This window comes from Crinia signifera, unplaced genomic scaffold (assembly GCF_055691185.1).
Source record: "Crinia signifera unplaced genomic scaffold, ASM5569118v1 HAP2_SCAFFOLD_85, whole genome shotgun sequence".
Classification (NCBI taxonomy): Eukaryota; Metazoa; Chordata; class Amphibia; order Anura; family Myobatrachidae; genus Crinia; species Crinia signifera.
In genome coordinates, this window is record NW_028142763.1 from 479,812 (window position 1) to 497,117 (window position 17,306).

Below are 17,306 nucleotides of genomic sequence, written 5' to 3' on the forward strand. Positions count from 1 at the left end.
TTCATCTTAAGCAGATCTCCATGTGTTGTCATCACTATGTCCCCTATCACTCCTGGACTTAATGTTCAGCAGCCTTCAATTCCCTATTCATCTGGTCCAGGTATCAGTGTATAGTTTCTCCAAGCATATTACTCTGTGTGTGTCGGAAATGTTCTTTGCTAATTTTCATGCTTCTGCTGCACCCACACCTTTTTGCGATCGTCGCAGGGTGGTCACTAGTAACATTTGGTATTGGATTGATAATTATATCTTTATAGTTATATAGTTTATAATAATTTTTTTCTATAACTGTAGAATATGTCTTCAAGTGAAAATAGTTTGGACGAAGATTCTGCACACATTGAGGCTCTTCAAAGTTCTGGAAAAAACAAAAAAGCAAGAAAAAAAACAAGATCACCTCGCTTCAACAATGCCGAAAATTTAACATTAGTGGAAGAAGTTCTTAAAAATTACAAATTTTTATTTGGCAAGCCAGGAATGCACAGTTATGGAAATGAGGCTAAAGAAGCAATTTGGAGAAGAATTGCATTTAATGTGTCATCAGTTGGTCGATGCCCTCGCAACACTTTCGTTTGCAAAAAACGATTCTCAGATTGCAAAGTAAATGTGAAAAAGAAGATGAGTCAAATTAATCAATATGAGAAAGGAACAGGTGGAGGACCATCGTTGCAAATCCATTGGTGTGACTGGGAAGAAAAATTAAGAGACCATCTATCTCCTGTTTGCGTAACTGGAATCCCTGGTGCGATTGATACTGATTTGACATCCTTTGAAAAACAGAATTCAAGTAAGTTTATAAAATATATTATTTGAATCCTTATTCATTTTCTGTTAATTGTTCCAAATGTGCTTTCTATTTTCTACATTACCAAGCACAAAAATTCATTATTTTTAAATGATTTTTAGATTTATATATTATCAGATAAGTGTATAACAAATTGAGGGACCTGGACATTTGTCCAAATAACATTTTTGAATATTATTTCTAGACCTTGGTGCTAAACGTTCATCATCCGAAAACTTCAGGGAGAATACAGCAGTTTTTTCAGGTAGATATCTTTAATGCGTGAGATGGTCACATAAAATGTGTTTTTTATTTTCCATGATTTAAAATGGGAAAAAAATGTGGGTTTTTTTTTGTAATAATTGAATCTTTCAATTTTTTAAATAGTTTTTGAGAAAAAAAGTTTTTGAAAAGAAAGGACATTCTAAATCATCTCCAGGTAAAAATATTAGCAAATAATTAACTTACGCAATATACAAACACACACACACACAGACATATATATACAATAAGTCCAAAGGGTGTACGTCACTCAAATCAATCAGCCAAAATGCTGAGTAATGGACACCAAGCACTTTTGGGATTCATCCCGTCCACAGGGCACAGAACACACAAGTGTTCTGTGCCCTAAGGACGGGGTGACTCCCGAAAGTTCTAGGTGCGCAATACACAGCATTTTCACCTTTTTGTCTGATTAATTTTTTGGAGTGACTCCAACCCTTTGGACTTGGTATATGCATCTTTTGTGAAGGCACACTACAATTACTATAATAAAAGAATGCAAGAATATTGTGGATTTTTATATATAAATATATATATATTCTACTGTAGCTGGTCTATCAGCAGCAGCACTCAGAGGTACAGAACATTAAGAAAGTTTTGTATATTTGCCACAAACGTTTTAGAATGCAGCTTGCACTTTTGAAATAACAAAGCTTTGCACACAATTACAAGTTTTTTAAAACGTATGCAACTCCATTAAGACTCATGTCTAAATACAGCAAGTTATCAACCACATCTACAGGTCTCACAGTTTAGTGTAATTCCTGATGTCCTTTGATAGTGAGGATTTGTCAATAATGTTAAATTTGTTAAACGTCTGGTGATGGGATTCAAAAGTGAGGAACACTGGTTTTGTGCAAGCCTCTTTTTTAATCCCAAACCAGACCACATTGAATACCTGTAATTGACTCAGTGCCGATTTCAACCAATTTATTCAAGAATATTCTAATCCTTTGTGGACATCAGAGCAAAATATCCATCATATATTGATAGTGTTGTCCATCATGCTTCCAAAGGAAATATATATATCTATATTAATATGTATATGCCAATATTAATATCTATATTTCTGTATATGTATAAAAAGTTCAAAGGAGCAAGATGCTCAATTTAATTTTTTTTTTTTACAAATACTGGGGTTTTTTTGAAGCTATGGTTCAAATTTATATTTCCAAATCTGCTTCAAATTATGCTTGTTATTTCAATTTTTTTACCTATTGACTATCTATATGTATACTAGTAAATTTACTATAGAAGCAAAAATTACATTTTTCAAACCATTAAATCATGATGACGACTTAAGTTCTGCATAGTGTTTGCACATGAATGTTAATTAACTTCAGCAATGCACACTTTAATTTTCTTTTTCATTATTAATAGATTTGACAAAAAAGAATGCCATGAAAGACAAATCACGATGCACGGCAAATGTCAATAGAGGTATATTTTTTTAAAAGAACTGTAAAATTTTGGCACCATTTTGTTTAATAATGTACATTTAAAGGCATTTTAATTTGCAAAATAGGGATCAGAACAGAAAAAATAGGAAAGTCCAGAAAAACAATGGAAAAAACACCCAGAAAAATGATACAGGACAATGATCTACATAGTCCTAAATTAATACAAGATGATTCTCCTACTATCGGTAATTTTTTTTCAATTTTCATTATTATATGACTAATAATAAGCGTATTTGCTGGCGTATAAGACAACTGGGTGTATACGACAACCCCCCAACATTTCCGCTCAAAATATAGAGTTTGTTATATAAGTGCACCCGGCGTACAAGACGACCCTCCAACTAGGAGGCATTTTTTAGAGGGGGGGGGAGTTGTCTTTTACTCCAGCAAATATTGCAAATTACATTAATTATTTAATTAATTTGTAATTATATGTGTTAGCATTTTTGTAAATATAGTGGAACGTACATGTTAGACTTTTAAAAACAGAGAGTAGCATGTTTGTGCAGTTTTCTGTAATTTCCCATTTCAAATCTCCGTGAGTGAATGGGCCAACAATGGTAGATTAACATTAATTCATCCTCACAGCATTAGGAATTACAATTACAACCTTTGGCTAGTTTTAGCAATATTTCGAACAATATTTCAAACATGAATGATTTGTATTAAAACCATCAGTGATTGCTTAGTGTATAATTTTGGCACCTACTGAAAAATCACACAATTTCATCTTGGTTTACCATCATTCTATGTTTTGCCTGCTCCTTCACCAATTATTTTAACTTGTCGGACTTCTAATGCACCGTACCCGCATCATGATGTTACAATGATCAGAACAGAGCAGAGCTGAACTACCTATGCTCCCTCCCATTCACCATTTTTATACAATTTCTTCCGGGAGGAGAAAATGCTTTCTAATCTCGTCAGTGCCACCATCTTGCCCTCCAAGATAAAGGCAAACAGTACAATTGAGTAGCCACTGACACCTATGTAATTGCCAGGTTATGTACATAGATGGAATAGGCCTGCTAATTAGTAGTTTCGCTCCATTGACACCAATGTATATTTATTTAAGCACAACTGAGTGATTGTTCATTCCTTGGAAAAAAATTGCAAATTGTGAAAATTTATATATATTTTAAATCTGCAAGTGGCATCCTCATTCATGAAAGATGTGTGTGAGTTTGTGTGTTTATGTGTGTATATATATATATATATATATATATATATAGTTTACCCCATAGGATTTTTGGGGGACTGGGCACCACTGCACGGGAGCATCGCAATGGGGGCAGGCAGGACCCGCCGACGTAATCGTTGTAGGCGGTCCAGGGCCACTGACGTCACTAAAGGAGGCATGCCCGGCCCGCAACGTCACGAAAGGAGGCGTGCCCAGGACACCCCGTTACTAAAGCGGGCGTGCCCGGGCTTCCTCAATTGTTAAAGGGGCGGACCTGGCCCCGCCTAACTCAGTGAGCTGCCGGGAAAGCCTAGCACCGCTGAGATATCGGTCAGTTCCATGGAGCTTCCCCGGGCACACATTAAGACAAAAAGCAGGCTGTTTTTGCTAAAATATCCTATCGGGAACACTATCTATCTATATATATATATATATATATATATATATATATATATATATATATATATATATATATATATATATATATATATATATATATATATATATATATATATATATAGACTAATAACGATATGAATCGTGCCCAGAGATACATGAAGGACCAAAGAAGAAAGTCTAGCAGGAAATACACACTTTGTTTTTATTCTCAAAATTAATCGACATAGCGATAAAACTCATTACAGAGCTCATCCTTATTTCCCGGTTTAACCGTGCACAATCGATTATGCTAATCGCCAGCCAGTATCCTCCCATGTCATCAGCATGTGTCATGGTGGGAAATTTAATTGAATGTTAACGGGGAAATAAGCTGAGATCTATACTGTGTTTGAATTCTAGATGCTGATTTAATCAAAAAATTTGGATCCTCTTTCCTCCATGCACTACTTGGTTCAAGTTTATTGTTTCCTGAATATCTATTTTTGACCTATGTTATCGGGCCATATAAGACTTTATCAGGAATTTTAAATGCTGTTGGGGTTGTTCTTTACAATTTGAATTTTATAATTATTTATGTACCTTGTGTAACGGGTTGCATTATCAAAATAAGGTATTTTTGGACAAGCAGTCTGTTGATCGTTTTTTAGTTTTCATGACACTCTCTTCGTTATGTCATGATTTATTTTGGAAGGTTATTATTAATTGACAGTGATGCCCATTATACAAGCTGATTTTGGGGACCCTCCGTGGTGTCACTGATGTGAGGAGAGGAGTAGAACTTGTTAGTATTAGTATGTCTATTTTTATACCTATTCCAAATATGTAATTTATTTATTTTGTGTTTTACAGCACAAATTGAACAAGAGCATGTTTATGAAGAAACTCACCTTACACAAGAATCAAACGGGAATTCGATACAGAATGAGGGTAAATAATTTTAATTTTATGGAATATTTATAAATAATTTATTAAATAAACATAAAAAATTAAAGACCATTGTTCCTCATATTCATGTACAATTCAAGATTAGCAGATTATAATGTAAAATGACTGTTTAAAACGTTTGAAAAAATCCACATGTTGAAAAATTTAACTGTATGCGGTGCTAGATAGATAACCTAGATTTTATTCCATTGAAATATGTGTAAATTTTAAGATTATCTTAAAAAATTCTTAAGATTATAGATCATGTATCATATTTTAAAAGATTTCTTTTCAAATCTAATTGAAATCTAGTAATACGTTAAATAGTTTAATCTTAGTTTAGTCAACTTGACCCATTACACAGCCCTTATTTATTTCACCACCTTATGGCAGGACAACTTCAGAAGGGTAAATAAAAAAAAAAACATTTTGTGACACACACAGATTAAGCATTGCTTTTTTATTGCATGGGGCAGGCAAATCAAGCACCATCACATACTAGTAATCATCTTCCACCAGTGTTGCATGCACATGAGAACCTTGCGTGCCCCATGGCAACAGAGCCTGTCACAGGTCCCACACGCTGACCCATAAATGAATGCATGTTAATTATTCCGCGGACCTCAAAGCACTTGCCACACTTCAGGCTTGGTGGCTCCTTGCCCTCACCACACTATATTATTTCAACTCCATGCCCACTTGGAAAGTGTAGGCATGAACAGGGTGGGCAAACAAATTAGAGAAGGAGTTTGGGTAGCATTTAACATTGGAATCAATGTGAAATCGGGTTACAGGGACCATTTAGCATTTGATCCAATGGAAAAATCGGGTCTATCGTATAGCATATCAATTGGTTGCATGTGATGCGATCAACCAGATTTTTCTGAATAAAGCGGGTCCATCGCATCTGGTTAAATGCTACAAGTTAAGGCATACAATCAACAAATCTGGTGCCCAGATAACACATAAGTATCATCATTTCTATTAGTATAGCATACATCATTTCTAGTAGTATAGTATACACGAATAGCAGTAATTTTATAAACTACCGTATATACTCCAGTATAAGTCGACCCAAATATAAGCCGAGGCACCTAATTTTGCCACCAAAAACTGGGAAAACTTATTGACCCGACTATAAGCCTAGGGTGGGAAATGCAGCAGCTACTGGTACTGCTGCATTGCCCACACTATAATAATAATACCAGGAAACAACAGTCGGCTCCCCCAGCATAATAGCTGGACACCACAGGCTGCACCCCCTGCCTAATAGCAGGACACCACAGATGGCTCCCCCTGCCTAATAGCTGGACACCACAGGCTGCTCCCCCTGCCTAATGGCAGGACACCACAGGCTGATCCCCCTGCTCACCCCTGGGACACCACAGGCTGATCCCCCTGCAAGGGACACCACACATGGAGGGGGAGGAAGCAGCCACCGCTTACCTCCTCCAGTGTCCGACTCCAGGGGGCATGGAGTGCGCCGCTGAATGGCTCCACGGATGGGGTACGCAGCCACTGCCCTGCCGTCCACTTTGCTGCCCATCTCCACTTTGAATAAAGGCGCGGCTACGGCAACATGGCCGCCGGTCTCCTTCACTGAGGACATGTTTAGTGCAGGAGGCCGGCGGCCATGTTGCCGTAGCTGCGCCTCTGCTCAAAGTGTAGCATGCAGCGAATTGGATGGCCGGACTTAGGACTGAAGCCACCGACTCGAGTATAAGCCAAGTGGGGACTTGTTCTGCTAAAAGAAACGCAGAAAAACTCAGCTTATACTCGAGTATATACGGTAATTTAATTTCTTAAATTTTCAAGTTTATAGTTTATTTTAAATAGATTAAATATAATATATGCCTTTCTGTGTCAATAGCTGATGAGGATATATCAGACGGAATTATTGAGGAAGAATTAATTATGTTTTCTCCACAAATAAGTGCATCTTCAAATTCGTATCATATAGAATATCAATTGGAGGATCAAATACCCGAAGATTCAGTATCACGATTTATTAGTAATTCCAGAGAAGATGAGAACACAAAGAGCACTGCATCTCAACAAATGTTGATAGAGCAAGAAAGGAATAGCATAAGTTGTGAGGACAGAAATCTTGATGAAGATATCAATATTCCAACACTGTCTGAAATTAATAACATTCTCGATAAAACTATAGACCAATATCAATCGTTCACTCAAGTAGAGATGAGTGGCTTAAGAATAGAAATTCAAAATTTAGCCGAAAACATACATGAAAATAATATTCAAAATGAAAGATTCCTTAACAGAATGTGTATTTCCCTTGATCAAATTTCTAGTACCTTAAAAGAAATTTCAAAAACTCAAAATGATATGTTAGAAACACAAAAGCAATTGCTAACTGTTAAAACCTCCCGGCAGATAAATTTACTTAAGTACAGAGAGTCTAATAAAAATCGTAGCTGTATTGAACCAAATGTAAACTCTGAAGTCCCCCAACTGAAGCCTAACCAATTAAAACGAACAAAAAGAAATATAACACCATCCAGAAGATTTGTTGAACAATGAATGAATTGGTAATTTTTTAGTTTTAATATACTTAATATTTTCAAAATAACCCATAAATAATATTTTTTAATTGATTGTTGATTGCAGCATGAAAGCCATCCTGGGTACATATTTCCTAGCACGACCACAATCGCGGGCATCGAGGGTTATTTTTAATGGTCTGCAACTCAACTGACTTGATGTCCGTGATTTCCCATAGAAATGCCTTTAAAAAAGTCAAAATCGCGTCATATGCGGCCAATAACGCATGCCATGCGCCCGACGCGATGCCCGCAATTTAACATCGGGAGCAATGTTAAATGGTTCAATTGAACCATGGAAACATAGGAAAAAATGAAAAAAGGGCCACAGATACCAAAAATGCCCCCAGATGTGTGAAATGGTCCTCCAATAAATTGTTAATGCCACTCCACGATAAACGTGAATCCGAAGCATGGCGAGTGCAGCGAGTCCGCAAGGGGAGGCAGTACGCATCCTCTGACCTTTTCATAACCCCCAATATCCATGTCGGCGTGGAATTTAAAAATAGAAAGTGTGAAGACCGCAGTGAGCCACCGAGCCTGAAGCGTGGCGAGCGCAGCGATCCCAGCAAGGGGACGCGGATACCTGTAAAGTCTGTCAAGGTACGCGGATACCTGTTAAGGAATCTCCGTCCACTTGCGGGGCTCGCTGCACTCGCCACGCTTCGGGTTGACGTTTATGGTGGAGATGCGTTAACAATTTATTGGGGGACCAATTCACACCTCTGGGGGCATTTTTGGGGTCTCTGGCCCTTTTACATTGATCCCTATGTTGCCATGGGTCCAATGACCCATTTAACATTGTTCCCTATGTAAAAGCGCGGCCATCACATCGGTCGCATCACATGAGATTTTGTACCCGCATGCGATGCGACCGACGCAATTTTTTACATGCGATGGCCGCGATCCTATTCGGTTTGGCCGTGCTAGGAAACAAGTACCCCATCCTGTGTTTAATGCTGCTTTCAGACCGCAAAATTGGCTTTGACCCTGTATTTGAAAACGTTTCCAAATACGGGTCTGCCAGATAAAACCCCTTTCACACCGCAGCACTAAAACGGTATATTACCGTTTAAGTGCCGATTTTTTGACACTGGCAGACCCGTTTTTGGAAACTTTCCAAATACAGGGTCAAAGCTAGTGCAGCCTTCAGCCCTCCCCCCCGTGCTGCTCCCCCCTCCTCCCCCCCCCCTCGCGCGTGTTGACCGAGAGCGTGTCGACGCCCCCCGCGCATGTCGACGCACCCCCCCCCCCCCGCGTGTCGGGGCCCCCCCCCCCGTGTCGACTTACCCCGTGCCGGTATCTCCGTTGTGGTTCCCGGCACTGCAGCTCAGTATGCTCGGAAAGCACTTATGAAAAAAGTGTCTTCCAGAAAATTGCTGCCCCATAGGAAACCCAGTTTAAAAAAACTGTCTTTTGTACGGGGGCAGCCATTTTCTGAAAGACACTTTTTTCATAAGTGCTTTCCGAGCATACTGAGCTGCAGTGCCGGGAACCACAACGGAGATACCGGCATGGGGTAAGTCGACAGGGGGGGCGCCGACACGCGGGGGGGGGGGGGGAGTGCATCGACACGCGCGGGGGGCGTCGACACGCGCGGGGGCGTCGACATGCGCGGTGGGCGTCGACATTGCTGTGATTACTTAATGAGCGCTCATTAAGTATTCACTGTGCTGAATTTAGGACCCAGCTCATTGGCTGGGTCCTAAATACCGTTTCAGAACCGATTTTGAGCCGAAAATACCGGTTCTGAAACGGGTAGGACCCTGCATTTTAACCGGTTCGAAAAAACGTTTTTTTCTAACCGATTAAGTGGTCCTGCACCTTTCAGACCGCACACATTACCGTTTTAAAACGGTAAAAAAACGGCAATATACCGTTTTTAAAGTGCGGTCAGAAAAATGCATAAGTGACATCACGCCAGTCATACTCCACCCATTTGCTGATAGTACCATTAAATGAGCACGTGATTGGTTGATTTTGCATAGTGATCTGTAAAGGAAAGTCAAGTGTGGTTTTAAAATGGAAAAGAATCTACAAAAGGCTCTTTTAAGCAAAAAGTCATTCCACAATATTTTTGACCATACACACAGGACAAAATTGACTAGTGTGCAAAGACAAATAATACTTCATATATATTATTATTGTATAACCAAATTATATTATATTCCTGATTGATGCATGTGCCAATTTTGTACAGCATCACTCCATTTTAATCATTTATCAATTTTCAAAAAATCTTCATATTATTACTACTATAAAAATAAAAATGTCTTACAAAAGTATTTTTACTAATACATATATTCTTTAATTTTTAATAGATCTGGATTTTGGTTTAAAATTTTTATGTAAATTGATTAAAACATATAATTGACTGGTACCTGCTGCATTAGAATTTAAACAATTTTTAATTGTATGCAGCATATTTTGTGATAATAGCTAAATATTAAATATATGTATATTTTTTTTAAAATACAATATAATGTAAAATATATTCTTTACATCCACAGCTGGACCTTTTTTTGTCTGTGCTACTCCTCAACAACCAAAAGGTATTATGTATATTCTTTATTGTTTTTATAATATAATTGTTTTTTATTTTTTTATGGGTGGTAATTTAATAAATATTTAGATTTTTAGAAATATTTGTCACCTGACAATTTTACTACTCCACAATATAATAAGTATCTCTTTAATATATTTAGACATGACTATTTATTTCTGTGAGTGTGTGTATAATGCTGGGCGGGGTCAGACTTTACACTCCCCCCATATGCCCAGCGTTCTACACACCGCGCACACATACTAATGCAATGAATAGGCCAAATAAATACTTTGTGAGGCTTTCCAGCTGCACCATAACCAGCTCTACACACAGGTCAATCCACACATAGGCACAATGCCCAGGATAAAATAATCAATTCCCCTCCTCATATTGCACGCAGCTCACATTGCACGAACATGCGTCAAATTCATGCTTCTCCACCCCTCTCCCTTGTCACCGTCACCAAATTCCCATCACCAATGTAAAATTGCAGTGCCAAAAACCTCTGCAGCTACAAGTACAGCTACCTTAACGAGACATGACACTGCAATCGCTTTCTTGCGCCGCCTGCTACCTACGCTAAAACTTTGATCTGTATGAAACTTAATGTGCTTTTTAATTTTAATAATTTCAATTACATTTCAACGAATATGCGATCGTGCGATTCTGCGTTCTAGGAAGGACCACCTCCACAAGGTGGTCTCTAGGTTCCATCCTAATCAAGAAATAGTGGTTCCAGATTTCCTGCGGATCTCTGCTCCTTGGACGTGGTCAGAGCTTTGCGGACATATGTGGATAGAAACAGCTCTGTCCAGAAGACAGATTCTCTTTTCATTCTCTACGACGCGGCCAAGCGGGGTTGGCCGGCCTCAAAGCAGACTCTGGCTAGATGGTTGAGGCTTACCATCATACCTGATGGCTCGGAAGCTAGTGTAGCCTTCCCTCAGGGCCCACTTGGTGCGTTTAGTTGGGTCCCTCCTGGGCGGCGGCCCGTGGGGCTTCAGCGGAACAGTTGTGTCTTACCGCCACCTGGTCTTCCGTTCACAATATTGTCTAATTGTACCATTTCCACACTTTCGCTTCGTCTGACTTTGCTTTCGGACGTAGTGTCCTTTCTGTAGCTTAGGAGCAGACCCTCCCGTGAGGGGACAGCTTTGGGGACCACCATGAGACGCTAGCAAAAATTGGAATTTTGTCTCACCTTTAAAATCTGTTTTGCATAGTCCATGGTGGTCACTGGCCGCCCACATTTATGCACCTGGCTGTGTAAAGGGTCGGACACTTCATACTTTCTGTCGTTCTTTTGTTTCCTTTACGTTCCTCTTTTCCTGTTCTCCCAGTGGCTAGCTTGGTACAAACTGATGCCTGGGGGGGCGGGGTATGGGGAGAAAGAGCTCCTGGGCTGCATCTAGAGGCTTCTTAACCTCTTGGTGCCCTGCAGCCCGAGCTCCAGCCAATACCCATTGTAGCCAGTGACCACCATGGACTCGGCAAAAAGGATTTTACAAGTAAGACTAAAATCCCCATTTACAGGAGTCTAAATATAGTTTGCCTAATTATTGTGTATATACTTGAATTGTGAGTATAACAGTGTCACTTTTCCTAAATTACATACTATACTATACCAGACAAACTGGGTTGGATTTGTTGATTTTCCTTATTCGACAAATTCTGTATTCACGGTGAATGTGAGTCTAAATATATCACACGATATTCCCGGGAAAAATGTGGAGGAAGAAAAAAGATATTTTATCTTTTTTATTGATGTTTATCTACGCACAAACCAGGAGTAAACAAAACAGCATCCACTGCCTTGAGACGAGATGCTGGCTCACCTGACAGGATTAAACACCTCGTATTATACCAACAAGGGATAAATGTGACAGGTTGTTAATTGATACCACTATTTAACGCCTGAACTATATATATGCAACTCAATGTATGCAATTTTGCATGCACCTGCAGACTTAAAAAGCCTGGGCTGGTGTTGGTTAAATAGTAGTGTAATTTTTTTTAAAAAAGTAGCAGTTATCCCATGGAGTTATACAACAAGATTTTTGATCCTGTCAAGTGCACAGACAGCACACCCATTGACCATCCTGTCTATCTGCGCTGCGTAGCCAATTTTCAGCTGGTATATGTGTAATGCACAGAGTGTTGGAGCTCCATCTCTACCCGCACCACCCTCCCTTCTCCCGGCATCTCCTACCTCACCCCTCCTGCTAAGTTCTCTGCCCAAACCACCTCTCACTGCAGCATCTACAACAGCAGGCCATCTACCATCTCAGCTCGTACCACCCACATCTACAGGCAGCATATTTTTTTAACCCCACCCATCCGTCATCATCTCTGCACAAACCCCACATTCTAACATCATATCCTCTCGTAACCTACCCCCACCATTTCTCAACGGCAGCATCTTTACCCACACAACCCACCCCCTAACCTCCCTGCTGATTTGCCTTCTGCACACTTTAAAAGGAAGATCTATAGAATTTCTATCATTTCTTTTCGAATTATTCCATAACAAATAAAGGGAAAACTGTAATAATCTTTTTTATTTATGTTTATTTTAAGAGCTCCTTCAGTTATTCAGGACCATAACATCTCAGGAAGAGGAATGTGAAAATACTACGGAAAGCCAGCAATGCTATACTCCTCTACAGTTCCAAAATGGAAATTTAGCCGATATTGAAAATATTGTGACTCTGTTCCCTGTACTTGAAGATGAAAATAAAGTTTCTGACCCGGTACAACTCCATAATAAGAATACTAATGGTTTTTTAAACACAGGAAATCAAACTGAAAAAACAAACAACCAGGATGTAATGTTTGATATGCTGTGTGAAATTAAAAAAACAAATTTTTTGCTGGAAAATTTAATCAGAAAGCAATTTAATTTTTTGCAAGAAATTTCAAACAACGTATCAAAAATTTGTAATTCATCCGTCAACAAATAATATGGAAACCTTTAAGTAGCGAGTTATTCAACCTTGCTGTGTTTGTTTTAGCAAAGAGTTGATCTTCAGCACACTGTTATTGTTCTTTTTTTTTTAGTTCAATACTCAAGGTTTAGTTTTAAAAGATATTTTATGCTAAATTTTGGGTCTACTAAATTTTCAAGGTGCCTAAGATTTCAAACGTTGGGCATTTTACTACTCGCATGCTATGCGAAGTGTCCTGATTTTATATTGTACAGCTACCCTGACGGCTGATGCCTAAGTTAAATGCACCACCAGAGCAGATTTTTAATTCTACAACCAACCTGATGGGTAAATACTATTTTTATTCACCTACCCCTCCCCCCCCCATCCACCACCATCTCCACCTCCATTGTGAATGCTAACCCACCATCAACAACAACCCAAAGTGTGGCAACCGCAGCAATTCTGCAAAAAGCAGCATTAAGCGTTGTCTAACCTTATCAGACCCCCACTATCCTTATTGGCGTTGAGTTGATTTTGTTTAATGTGATGAGCACAGCGAGCCTTTGAGCCCGAATCGTGGCGAGTGCAAAAGAATACTACACATGTATTTCATTTCCCCTTGCGGATCTCGCTTTGCTTGCCACGATTCAGGATCATTGGCTCTCTGCCCTCGCCACACTACATACAATATCTATACCTCGACAAGGTTAGTGAGGGTCTGACAAGGTTTATAATGGGCGTACCACCGCCGCATGCGGAAACAATGTGCTCGCCACGCTTTGGCTTGCCATTGATGGTGGGGTGGTGTTAACTATGGTGGGTACATTTAATGTGCTATTTAACCATCATGGGTGGATGTATAAATAAGATTTATATCTGGAGGTGCATTTAACATTGGAATCAGCACAAATCGGTTGTGATTGCATCGTATGTCTTTAGAGTGTCATGTGATGTAATCTGAGAATTTTATAGTTGGGTACGCAAACTCAGGATTCGGATACCATCGTACACCTTAATTTGTGGTATACAAAGAGATTCGATGGTCGCCCAGATAATGCACAAGTATCAATATATCTAACATTTGTGATTCAAAGATGAAAACCAAAATTTATGGACCGGTACTCTTTCAACGTTACTATGTTTATTATTATAAAAAGTAAATATTTTGTGATATTCAAGTGTAACATGTTTAATGTTCAATTTAGAATTTGTTTACAAGTAACTTTAAAGAAATTTGTAAATCTACAAAGAATTAAAGAATGTTTGAACATTACTGTATTTTTTTTAAAAAGATATACTTGAGCAAACTTTCAATAATACATTTTTTGTAAACCAAATATTTGAATCTTTCTTTCATTTAGAGTATATTTTATGTATGTATGTATGTATGTATTTGTGTGTGTGTGTGTATGTATGAATGTTCTATGTGTCTGTGTGTGTGTGTGTATTTATGTGTATGTGTGTGTATGTTTGTATGTATGCATGTATACATACACACATAAAAATGTAAATATTATATGAAAATGGTATAGTTCAAATTTTACATTTTAAATTAGGTTAAATAACATTTCCAAGGACAAATATTACAATATTCATAAATCATCAATAGCGGATATTGTTCTTCAATCTGAAATATAAAATTTTTAAACACAAAATTAGTTTTACATTTATTATAAATTCATTACATTCATTAGTGATGAATTGTGTATTGGTTCTTTAATAAAAAACCTTAATAAATATTTAGTTTTTAAAAATAAAAGTTATGAGTGTTAATAATATTTATATATATATATATATATATATATATATATATTTTAAAAAAAATACAGGTTGAGTTAAGTTTGCAAATGTAGTACATAAGCAAATCATCTCTACTTGCTGAAATCAAGGAAGATTAAGGTGGGTATTCAATGTTGTTCGTGCTCCTGCAGCCATCTCCCGACGGGGGAGATGGCTGCGGGGACCTATTCGATGCTGTCTTCCCCAACAACATTGAACAGGGTGTCTCCACTGAACAACCACGACGGCACAAGCTGTTGGGCTCGTACTGCAGAAAAAATCCGGAAATAGGCGAGCACCCAACTGGAGCACGTCTATTTCCGTCTTCGGGTCGTGGCCATGCCCCAATCTCGGCGGTCTAGACATTGAATCACGACCGCCAATATCAAGTGAAGCAAAGCGAGAATGAAACGGGCACAGCTGTGGAGCTTGCTCGACAACCATACCACTGACATTGAATATTCACCTTAACCCACATGGGAAAAATAAAAGCCTGAGTTAGGTGGTAATTTTCAGTCTAGGTAATGATACATAAATATTACAACTTGATTTAAATCAATAGTTCAAAGAGTTGAAGCTAATGTAACCTATAAAAGATGCACCACCATTAAATCATATAAAGAATTTCATCTCCTTGATAGAAAACATTATATGCAACACCACACCACTCATAAAACAGATGGAGCACTCCTGGATCCTTGACCAGGGGCTACCAAAATGTCTGCCCTGGCAAATCAAACTGTGCAGAGGTGCACAGTCTGAATGGAACGCACGTGCGTCTCACACATGTCCCATTTTACTCACGGCGTAGCTGTGGGTCCTTGCCCATTTACTTCTCAGGGTGTCGGTCAAGGATAGGGGGGATTGTGAGTGGCCAGTGGGGGGGATGTTGGGCAAGGATGAAAGAACCTTAGTCATGGGGTGTATATATGCCCCTGACCAGAGCTCACAATAGATTTGCCAAACCCAACATGGATGGAACATAATTTTATGCCATGAGAAGTAGTGTAGACATTTGCAAAATAAAAATGTATGTTTTTGGATACAACTAAATGTATTTTATTTAATATGTGAGAAGGACATACCCATAACTAACACATTTTAAAATAATGTGCTAAGTCCTTATCAATGATTCAAAATCATTCTTGTCTTTCTAGTTTATTTTGGTAGAATGCTGTTGAATTTAGTGTGCGTGCACATGATGTGTTAGCCCCTTGAAGAATGTATGAGACCAGGAGTCCTGCTAAGTTTAGCCTTGCCTCTAATCTTGACATAGCAACGGGGCTTCATTATAGCAGGACTTTGCGGCGTTTTGAGAAGCCCCAACGAAATTGTACTTGGAAGCTTGTTTATCTGCATCAAAACCCTATAGATTCCATGTAAAATTCTCTGAAACCTGCCTTAGTGCTGACTGAGTGAGGTATATAATCTTGGTCTCGCACTTGTTTGCCAAGCCATTAGCCAGGCGTGTTCTCGGTGTGCTCAACCGAGAACACGCGGGTGGGATATCATGTCCTGTCTGCAGTGTGATACGAATGGGGCATGCCAGCAAGTCGCGGACAAAAATAGGTCATTTGCAGCCGCCAGCAGATTGAATTTCTGCTTACCTCAGCATAAAGAGCCCGACTGCTTGTGAAGTCGGCCTTATTCTACCGAGCTACCCTATTAAATGCTGTCGAAAAAGTCAACATTGCATAGGGCCCGGTGGCTGACTCGCCCTCATGAAATGGTTGCCAGTGAATGATTACACATTGTCTTGTCTTAAATGTCTGCATTAATAATTTTTAGTGAAATCTGTACAACATTTTTACAATCTTAAATGCTGCATAACTCCAATATTCATGTTTGATTCAAGCCCTATATATAATATAAAAGTATAAACTATTAATAGTAATGGACTACAAAGTATTTTCTACATTATTCTTTAAAAAGTTAAATTTATATAGCTTAAATTAAATATTGATTTTCAATACTTACTTGCAAAAAAATCATTGATTAATTTAGAACGAATATGGCTTCCTACAAGGGTTCCTTCTACATCCGAACCTAATTCAGTGTCCATTTCATCATCTAAGACAGAATCTAGCTCATTTGACAAATTGTGCTCTAGACATATATTGTGAAGCATGCAACACACTGTAAATATTTTACAAACTTTTTCGGCAGAGTACTGTAGTGCTCCACCTGATAGAGATAAGCAGCGAAAGCGACTCTTCAAAATTCCGAATGTGCGCTCAATCACAACACGAGTGGCAATATGTGCACGGTTATATCGTTTTTCTGCTGGTCTTTTAGGCTTCGAGATAGGCGTTAATAGCCAAGATCGTAATCCATACCCTGAATCACCTATTGGGGAAAGTATAGTTTTAAAGTTATATTAAATATTATAGATATTTGTTATACACATACACACAAAATGTAATTTTTTATTAAAATACATCACCTAACAACCAGCCTCCTTGCAA

The 17,306-nt window shown here is 38.6% G+C and overlaps 1 long non-coding RNA gene across 1 annotated transcript; it reads left to right on the forward strand.

Moving 5' to 3' along the window:
- The first annotated feature begins 661 nt into the window (after positions 1–661).
- On the forward strand, positions 662–5,032 carry LOC146056610 (uncharacterized). Its single transcript, XR_014469371.1, has 6 exons — positions 662–787; positions 990–1,049; positions 1,172–1,223; positions 2,447–2,506; positions 2,592–2,711; positions 4,955–5,032. It is a non-coding gene; the product is annotated as an uncharacterized LOC146056610 (long non-coding RNA).
- The last annotated feature ends 12,274 nt before the right edge of the window (positions 5,033–17,306 follow it).